Raw genomic sequence first — 9,387 nt, forward strand, 5'->3', positions numbered from 1 at the left:
GAGGGCTGGATGAACAGTAGACGATCGAGGGGTGGCTGTGGAGGGGTGGTTGAACAGGACCCCGTGGTGTGGAAGGCTGGATGAACAGTAGACAATGGAGGGCTGGATGAACAGTAGACGGTGGAGAGGTGGTTGAACAGTAGCCGGTGGAGTAGCGCGCGGTGGAGGCTGGATGAACAGGAGCCCATGGAGGCTGGAGGAGGTCGACGGTAGCCCATGGAGGCTGGAGGAGGTCGACGGTGGAGATGAACAGTATCCTGTGGAGTCCCGTTTTGCGGTACGCCACACCCCTCCCGATGAACAGGACCCCCATTTCGACCGTAGCGCTCCAACACAAGTCCGTTTCGTCCATTTTGTGGTACGCGACACCCCTGCCGATCAATAGGACCCCCGTTTGGACTGTAGGAGGTCTGTTTCGTCCGTTTTGCGGTACGCCACACCCCTCCCGATCAACAGGACCCCCATTTCGACCGTAGGAGGTCCGTTTCCTCCGCTTTGCAGTATGCCACACCCCTCCCGATCAATAGGACCCCGTTCCGAACGTAGTTGGTCCGTTTCCTCCGTTGTGCGGTACGCCAGGCCTCGTTTCCATCGCCTGTTCCGTCCAAGCCCTCCCAATGAACACGACCATGCATTCCATTCTGACCCAGCCGGTTGGCTTCCCATGAACAGGACGGCGACGCTGTTTCTCCGTTCCGACCCAGCCATGTACGTATGCGCGTGTAGGCGTTCAAGACCCTGCCCGTTTGTACGTACGTGGCTGTATTTTCTTTCTTGCACCCTCGCCGCTGTACGTACGTGTACATGCTACATGCGCGCCTCTACTATGACACGTGCGCGCCTCTACATCGACTAGTATGTACGTACACGTTCACGACCAAAATGACAACGCTACGTACGCTTCGACCAGGTGGGTCCCGACTATTAGGCACTTCCTTGCCTGCGAAGATGTAGCTGGTGGGTCCCAGAAGTCTGGGGGGCGACTCTTTTTTTTGCCTGGACACACTTCCTTGCGTGTGAAGATGTAGCTGGTGGGTCCCAGCAGTCAGGGCGGCGAATCGTTTTTTTGCCCGGACGCACTTCCTTGCGTGCGAAGGTGTAGCTGGTGGGTCCCAGTAGTCAGGGAGAAAACATTTTTTTCACGAAATACGGTGGCCCGTCCGGTGGGTCCCCGCTGTCAGGTGGAGGAATAATTATTTTGCGCGTAATAAGGAGGCACTTCCTTGCTGCGGCCGTGGACCCAGCTGTCAGCCTCTCCACGCATAGTACTCTTCCGATGGAAGTAGGTCGTTGACCACATTGACCACGCCGCACCGAGAGCACCACTGCGGTGGACGACGGCGAGGAGTAGGAAGGGGATGACACGGAGGCAGGGAAGACTCGGCAGTTGTTTCCCACGCGGAGGGGAGTACGACTGTACGAGGGTTTACTGGTTTGTCTGCCGTCGCCAAAGAATAACAACAGGTGTGGGTGAGTAGAGGGATGGCTAGGCTAGCGATGGGAGTACGATGGGGCGGTGAGGCCTGCGCGGCAGCACAGCCGGCCGTGGGGAGGACGTAGCAGGCAGTCTCGCCGGCGCTTGTTTGAGCGGCTGGAGCAGGAAGAGCAGAGATGGCCGTTGGATGGACATCCAAGCGTCACTGCTTGTGCGTCAACCTTTTTTTTGGGAAAGCCTCAAATCTGTGGAAAACAGCATACAGCCCATTTGCCATTATTTCTAATAATTTACAGCCCATTTGCTAATTCTTAAGGTTTTTTTGGAGCCCATATTCTTTTTGTTAGCATTACAGCCCATATTGTGGCCACGGTTAAAAAATTATACAAAATTTTGCATATTTCGGTGCGGTCCGAACTGTTTTTAATCCCGAAATTACGACTCACATTCAAACTAATTTTAAAAATAAATGTATATAAATATAAAATCCAACAAATTCTCCACGCATAAAAATTAATGTAATTTAAAATCTTGAAATGAAAAAAAATTATATGAAAGTAATTGCCGGTTTGATGTGTTTTAAAAATGTACAACCCATTTCTCATTACTGATGGGCCATTTTCTCGGCCAGCCGAATGAAAGCTCTCCTTGTCTTGAAAGATTTGCAGCCCAACAGGCCTGACAAAGCGACTTACTTGGCAAATCACAAAAAAAATTGGGCTGCGGCCGTGGACCCAGCTGTCAGCCTCTCCACGTACAGTACTCTTCCGATGGAAGTCGTTCCTTGACCACGTTGACCACGCCGTGCGGAGAGCACCACGGCGGTGGACGATGACGAGGCCTAGGAAGGGGACGACGCGGAGCCGGGGAAGACGCGGTAGTGGAAGCCCGCGCGGAAAGGAGTACGAGGGTTCACTAGTTCGGCTGCGGTGTGGGGCTGCCGTCGCCGCTGCGCCTGTCCAGTGATAGGAATAGTAGGGGGCGGTGAGGCCTCTGCGGCAGCACAGCCGGCCATGGGAGATAGGAGCATGCGGCACGACCGGCGCTGCTTTGGGCGGCTGGAGCAAGAAGACGAGAGGTTGAAGAAGCACTACGGCCATTGGATGGACATCGTACGGTCACTGGAGCTAGAATCGTTCATATTGACTAAGTTGAGAAAGCCTTTCGTCCCCGTCAACTTAGTAGGCCCACAAGTGGGTCCCAGCTAGCCGGGGGAGTATTCATTTTTTTGTGCGTAATAAGGAGGCAATTCCGGTGGATCCGAGCTGACAGCAGGGGAACGTTTTTTTCGCAAAATATGGTGGCCCGTCCGGTGGGTCCCATCAGTCAGGGGGAAACGATTTTTTTTGCAAAATACTAGTGGCCCGTTCGGTGGGTCCCCGCTGTCAGGTGGAGGAATAATTATTTTCCGCATAATAAGGAGGCACTTCCATGCGGTTGCCATGGACCTAGCTGTCAGCCTCTCCATGTACAGTACTCTTCCGATGGAAGTCGGTCGTTGACCATATTGACCACGCCGCGCCGAGAGCACCACGGCGGTGGACGACGGTGAGGCCTAGGAAGGGGACGATGCGGAGCCGGGCCACGGGAGGCAGGAGTACAGTCAGCCACGGGAGGCAGGAGCAGGCGGCACGACCGGCGCTGCTTTGGGCGGCTGGAGCAAGAAGAACAGAGGTTGAAGAAGCACTATGGCCGTTGGATGGACATCATACGGTCACTGGAGTATTGACTAAGTTGACAAAGCCCTCCGTCCCCGTCAACTTAGTAGGCCCACAAGTCAGCCCAACAATATGGTGGGTCCCAGCTAGCAGGGGGGGTATTCATTTTTTGGTCATAATAAGGAGGCACTTCCTTGCGTGCGAAGATATAGCTGGTGGGTCCGACCTGTCAGCGGGTGGAACGGTTTTTCGTGAAATACAGAGGCCCTTCCTGTGGGTCCTAGCTGTCAGGTGGAGGAATCATTATTTTGCACGTAATAAGGAGGCATTTCCTTGCGTGCGGCCGTGGACCCAGCTGTCAGCCTCTCCATGTACAGTCCACTTCCGATGGATGTCGTTCATTGACCATGTTGACAAAGCCGCTTGGAGAGCACCAGGGCGGTGGACGACGGCGAGGCCTAGGAAGGGAATGACACGGAGCCAGGGAATACTCGACAGTTGTTTCCGACGCGGAGGAGTACGACGGTTTACTGGTTCGTCTGCCGTTGCCAGAGAATAACAGCATGTGTGGGTGAGTAGAGGGATGGCTTGGCCAGCGATGGGAGTACGGTCGGGCCGTGAGGCTTGCGCGGCAGCATAGCCGGCCGCGCGAGGAGGGAGCAGGCAGTCCCGCCGGCGCTTGTTTGAGCGGCTGGACCATGAAGAGCAGAGATTGAAGAAGCACGACAGCAATTGGATGGACATCCAACAGTCACTGCTCTCATGTGTTGACTAAGTTGACAGGGCGTTGCGTGTGCGTCAACCTTTTTTTATGAAAGCATACGCGTCAACCTGTACTAGGCACACAAGTCAGCCTCAAATCTGTGGAAAACAGCATACAGCCCATCTGCCATTATTTCTAATAATGTACAACCCATTTTGTTATTCTTAAGATTTTTTTGGATCCCATCTTCTTTTTGTTAGCATTATTCCCCATATTGTGGCCACGGTTAAAAAGTATACAAAATTTTGCATATTTCGGTGCGGTCAACTGTTTTTAATCCAGAAATATCGATTCACATTCAAACTATTTTGAAAAATAATTTATATAAATATAAAATCCAAATAATTGTCTATGCATAAAAATCAATGGAATTTAAGATCTTGTAATTAAAAAAAAGTTGAAACTAATTCCCGGTTTGATGTGTTTTAAAAAATGTACAGGCCATTTCTGGGCAAACCGAATGAAACTCTCATCGTCTTGAAAGATTTGCAGCCCAGCAGGGCCGATAAAGCATGTAGGCCTTGTTTGGGTATTTCTTTTAAAAAATAGAACTGGGCTAGCCATTTTCAGCAAGAAAAAAACACAACTGGGCTCATGATGTGGTAAACATAAATAAAACCCTGCCTAGATGGGCCACAGCCCCTGCACAGCCCCGTTGTTACCCTGATCCGTCGCTAAAACTAGTATAAATAACAACTGCTTGTTCCTCAAAAAAAAACTACGCGACTTGCTGGGTCCCTGGTGTGAGCCGCTCGTAGTGTAATTATCTCGTTTATTGACTACGTTGACAATGGCGTGAGCCCCAGATTCCAACCATTAGGAGGAACCATATTTTTGGGCTTGTACTATAGAGGCACTTGCTTGCGTACTGCTATGACGCTGGTGGGTCCCTACTATCATCCTCTCCACGTACAGTCATCTCCTTGTTCCTCTCGGTTGTTGAGGACGTTGACAACGCAAGAGGGCGGCGCACCGCGCACGGTGAGCAAACCAAGGCCGCAAGGCGGAGGACAACGACGAGGCCTCGGACGGAACGAACAAGAGCCGTTGAAGATGCGCCGGTCTAGTCGCAGGCGGAGGGGAGTACAAGGGTTGATTGGTTCGGGCATGGGTGCGTGTTGGGGCTGACATCGCCGGAGAATAATAGGACGTGTGGGGGAATAGAGGGAGGGACTGGCCAACGTTGGAGGGTACGTACTGTAGGGCGGCGGAGGCGCAGCCATCCATGGAAGGCGGGAGCAGGCGGAGCCGATGGGGTGGTTTGGTTTGGGCGGCTGGAGGAAGAAGAAGACAAGAGATAGAAGATACACGACAGATGTCAGAATCCAAATCTGTCACGGTCATGCAGCCTTTCCTATGAAAATTTACAGCCCATTTGATGTGCTAGTTCGAAATAAGTTTGTGGGTGCTGGTGGGGGCTAATCACTTGGCTTCTGTAATGCACAGTGAGCTCAAGCAGCCGGCGTGAGTGATGTTATTTCCCTTGGTTGTGATTTGTTACAATATTTCACTCTAAATTAAATGAATGGCAAGCCATTTGCCTTGTTTCACAGCCGAGTTGAAAAGGGTAGGAACATCTAACTCCAGCTTACAAACTGTACAAAAGCACGAGGGTTGATTGTTCATCAGGTTTACAAAAAAAACCAGATTGAAAAGGGCAACAACATCTAACTCCAGCACTGTTTTCGACAGTCACAGTCAAATGGATCAGTCAGGTCCATAGAATGAACATCCTGGGTCCTAAAATTTACTAGATTATGACCACAATATGTTGTAAATAGAAGCCCGACACGTTCAGAAGCTCTTTTGCCCACCTGAAGCTCCTTTTTTTGATCTTCGACATACCCATCCGTCAAAACCATGCTGCTGATTAACTTAAGCCTGATGGAAAATAGTAACCTCGCATTCAGCAGGAAGAATGTGACAAATCTTGTGTTTGCATGGTTGGCTACATATCGTTCTAGCGTTATTGTCTTCAATCGAATCTCATGAGAAGTGAGAAAATCCGATGTTTACAAATCCACCGGTTGGTTATAACTTTCTTACCCCGTCCTGGTGCCTAAATAGACATGAAGATTGAAAACGGTTAAGGTCTAAAAGAAGAGTGTCGAAACAGCAACAGCTGAACGGTTAATTCTAGTACACTATATGCGGGCTTCCAATGTGCGTGAAATTATCACCTTTATATACAACTTCTCTAGACATGGAAAGCCAATGACCTTATTCAGATCAAAACTATTCATTTGGATATATAAGATCTTGACACAATCCAGCACCATTGATAGGCCGTCCATGGAGAAACTCTTCATTGAGCATAGAACATAATATTAGTACAAAATGTGTACTCCAAGATGATATTAAATTATGCGCAGAAATTTAAAATGCAGCTTATGGTTACAAGTGTAGATGATAATATAAAGTACCTGAAGAACTGTGGAGCCAAACACCATATTAAAATGAGCACAGAGATCATGTATTACACCCAAGGTCTCCAGTTTAGGCGCAGAGAGGACGGTTATTTGCAACGGTGAATAACTCAAATCAAGGATCAACCTTTGAAGTGAAGGGGCATCTTGGATGATGAGCTGCCTTCCGTCAAAAGAAATTCCAAATCTTACAAGGTTAGGCGACTTTATTTGGAGACAACCGATTCTAACTGTGAAAACAAGCACCAAGCACTCCAACGCATGGCAACTGGAGTGGATGATGATGTGCAATGAGGCCTCCGATATACGAACCCGCACAAGTGAAAGTTTCTTGAGAAATGGGATTCGAAGGTTTAGTACCAGATTGTCTGGTAGGTAGCACAGCGCAAAGGTGGCGGTGTGGAGAGAGGAGGAAAACCGCGAGATGGACATCGGTGCTGAGGGCACAAGTTCATGGCGTTCGGTATGTGGTATGTGATTTCCAGGGGAATAGTAGAACTCAAGCAGCTGTAGTTCTATGAATTCAGGGGATTTTAGCCAGGCGTCCACCGTGCAGGGCATGGTATGCTTGCTCAGGTAGCATGATGGGATGCAGAGGCTTTGAACGGAGCCCTGGTGGGAGGAGATGATGGCTCTGGGGATTTCGAAATCATTGAAGAGAGATAGCTAACGACAGTCGAGGTTAAGGGGCACAGCACGCCATAGAGGGCGCCACCAAATTGAGAGGACCTGGGTGCGGCAGCAATCCTTGGTGGGGAGAAGCGAGATGATCTCCCCAAGTACGGCGTCCGGGGGATCGCTGATGCGGTCCACCCGAGATTCTACGGGTTCCTGGGATCCGGTGGGGGTGGGGTCGCCGCTTCTCCCCGCGCTGCCGGGTGCGGGATCTACAACAGGCGTCACCACTGGCGGGAGCCTCATCTTCTTGGTGCTCGAGTCAGCCGACTCCATTTTCCTTGAGGGCGTCGCGTCGCGCTCATGGTTTTCAGCAGAGTAATGAATGACCAGCCTAGTTGTAGTGCGAGCGAAGAAGAATGGGAGCTGGGGGTTTTCTGTAGGAGTGAGGAAGAAGGGGAGCTAGGGTTTTCTGTAGGAGCGAGGTGAGGAATTTGGGGGTACGAGTGGAGTGAGCTGACGTGAGGTGGGTGGGAGCGAGGAGGAAGAAGAGCACCTAGGTTTTTTTGTGGGGGGGCGGTGTGCTGGGTGTGGGTAGCGCCTTTTGAATTGATTTTACTATTTACTAGTGTGGATTGGCTATTTTGTCTTGGGCCCAGAGAAACAATTACTACTAGTACAGTGGAGACACTCTACAGCTACCCAGAAAAACAATTACTACTAGTACAATGGAGACACTCTACCGCTTCTGGCTCCTCCTAGGTCATTGAAACGTCTCCCTCTACTGAATGCCGTTATACTTTTGCTCATCGACATGCGGGCCATGCAGCGCGCAGGCCCAAATGCCATCCACCAAATTAGAAGGCAGTATGCAGGCGGAGAGTCACCCCGGTCGTAGCGCGGCAGTAATGAGCCATCGTACCACAAAACCCCACCTCCCTGCAGTCTAAGTTTGACGGACGAAGCAACCATCATTTCACTCTTTGCTGAATCCCCTTCTCCCTCACCGTCTTCAAGAAAGGCAACACTCGCATCTGCCACTGTTCTTCTCACCCAATGAAGGGAAGGTAAGCGGATCCGTGATGTTGGTATATTTTTGCTCAGAGAAAAAAAAGAACTTTTGCAAAGCAGTAACCGATCCTCACTCTCTTTTTTGTTTCATTGTCATTGCGATTGTGTTTTCCTTTCAATGGTCTCCTAGTATTCGTCAGTTTCATGATGGACCAAGGAGAACCAGGCAAAGATCTGCCGATATTGGAGCAGACGCGGGAGGCTAATCCCCACGAGACAGAGAGCTCCAAGAAGATGGAGGCAACCATCGAGCCGACCCCAGATACGCTCACGGCCCTACTGAGATGGTCAACGGCCCGTTTGAGGTTACAGCCCCCGTGGCACTGCAGGAGCAGTTTTAACCCTTCGAGGATGTGCCCCCCCCCCCACTGAGCTGCCCAAGGTGATTTCCTTCTTTGCCGATCTCGATTGTGGTTTTTCATCTAAGTATGTGGTGATTTTTTTAGAAAAGGAAGTATGTGGTGATTAATAATGCAAAATTTTATTAGCTTCGATGCCATGCTATACATAGTGTATACATAAGTACTTGTAAACACTGTTGGTGCTACCCCACTTGTAAGCAGTTGTGCAAAACACGGCACATTGGCTCAGCTCGCTTCAACACTAGGCTATCGACCAGCTAACAATCAACAATCTGCTGTCTGACATATAAGCAACTACTATGTATCTTGTTATAGTGGTTCATGCAATTAATTGAGGCCACAATGTAATAAGTTCCAAACGTTCACACGCTAGTCGAGCTCTCATGTGGAACACTCACATTAAACTCGTCTTCATAAAAATCTTGAAAAGCATAAGTTAAGCAGTTTTATACATCTCAATGATTCATAGAACATAACAAACATATACTAGTCCACAGCAAAAGACAAAGTTGTGAGAAGGTTTACAAATCAGGAAAAAGCAAGCAAGGCTTCCCTGAGCAAAGGGCCTCCCGGCAGGCTTAATTTTCCTAGAGTTCACTCTGGTTTTTTCTTGTTGCCACCATCCAGGGTTAGGTTCTCACATTCCAGAATAACCAATTATACTTCACTACTGCAATCAGCTATTTTGCCATCTGCCAGCTCTTTGCCATCAGCTAGCGGACGGCAAAGAAGCTCTTTGCCATCAGCTACCTGAATGCATAGGGCAAAGAACAGGCTGATGGCAAAGAAAGCCTTTGCCATCAGCCAATTCTTTGTCGTCTGCTAGCTGACGGCAAAGAATCTTTGCCGTCCACTAGCGGACGGCAAAGAGGGAGGGGGCCCCACTGAGGAGCTGGTTAAAAAAATACTGAATGGCCCCCCTCTTTGCCGTCCGCTAGCGGACGGCAAAGCGCACATTAGCGGAAGGTCGCGCCCAGGCCCCCCGGCGACCCCCCTCCCCCCCGCGCCCCACCGCCTTGGGCGCCGTCGCTCCACCGGCCACCCGCCCCGTCGCCCC

The sequence above is a fragment of the Triticum dicoccoides genome, chromosome 2B (genome assembly GCF_002162155.2).
Source record: "Triticum dicoccoides isolate Atlit2015 ecotype Zavitan chromosome 2B, WEW_v2.0, whole genome shotgun sequence".
NCBI lineage: Eukaryota > Viridiplantae > Streptophyta > Magnoliopsida > Poales > Poaceae > Triticum > Triticum dicoccoides.